This window comes from Octopus bimaculoides, chromosome 7 (genome assembly GCF_001194135.2).
Source record: "Octopus bimaculoides isolate UCB-OBI-ISO-001 chromosome 7, ASM119413v2, whole genome shotgun sequence".
Taxonomy (NCBI): domain Eukaryota; kingdom Metazoa; phylum Mollusca; class Cephalopoda; order Octopoda; family Octopodidae; genus Octopus; species Octopus bimaculoides.
Genome location: NC_068987.1, coordinates 23,978,409 through 23,979,316, shown reverse-complemented (window position 1 = coordinate 23,979,316; position 908 = coordinate 23,978,409). Strand labels below are relative to the sequence as shown.

Here is a 908-nt window from a genome sequence, read left to right as displayed (position 1 = left end):
TTTACCTACCTCTTAAAACCACTGGATATAAAATATATATAATAATCTCGAATAGATTTTCCTGGCTTGCCAGTCCTCAGTCAAACCGTCTAACCCATGCCAGAATGGAAAGCAAACCTTAAACGATGATGGTGATGATGATGTTTGATATATATAATTATGATAGATTGTTACCCATTCTAGGTAAACTTCGTCACCCACTCACTCACTTTCTCTTTATATTTCTCTCTCTTTCTCTCACTCACACACACAATCCTCTCTCTCTCTCTCACTCTCTCTCTCTCTCTCACACACACACACTCTCTCTCTCTCTCTGTCCTCACACAAAAATGAAATAGATTTCGGCGCAAAAAGTTGCAAAGGGAAAGTCTTATTTTGGTGCCGGAATGTGTTTCATTTTTGTGTGGGGAGAGAAAGAAAGAGAGTGTGAGTGAGTGGGTGACGAAGTCTACCTAGACATTGAATGGGTAACAATCTATCATAATTATATACATCATCATCACCATCATCGTTTGCTTGGTGGTGTGTACAACAGTTGCATCTCTTGTATTGTGGCATGCCCGCACCACTCGCCACCTCTGCTAGGGATCTAATTACAGATCCCAGACCAGACGCCACTTATGCGTCTGTTAAGGCGGAGATTCTGCGCCGTAACACCAGATCTGCAGAGAGTCACTTCAAAGAACTAATGCCAGACGAGGAGTTGGGAGACAGAACCCCGTCACAGCTTTTGCGCCGTCTGCGCGAATTAAATGATTTTGGTCACGGCTTTCGAGCACAACACCGTTGATCAAATCGCCACTATGGCGGAAAATTTTTTAGAATTATCCGTACAGATCCTCGTTGCGTGGTGCTTGCACTTGTTCTGAGGTTTCTTCGGCAACCTCTGTTAAATCCTCTCCCTCGTC

At 43.6% G+C, this 908-nt stretch overlaps 1 protein-coding gene across 1 annotated transcript in view; it reads right to left on the bottom strand.

Moving 5' to 3' along the window:
• Positions 1 to 897, bottom strand: part of LOC106881336 (zinc finger protein 665) — a 7,697-nt gene extending 6,800 nt beyond the window's left edge. The window contains exon 1 of the mRNA XM_014931690.2: positions 10 to 897. The gene's annotated coding sequence lies outside the window, so the exon portion shown is untranslated. The remainder of the gene's footprint in view (positions 1 to 9) is intronic.
• Between the last annotated feature and the right edge of the window lie 11 nt (positions 898 to 908).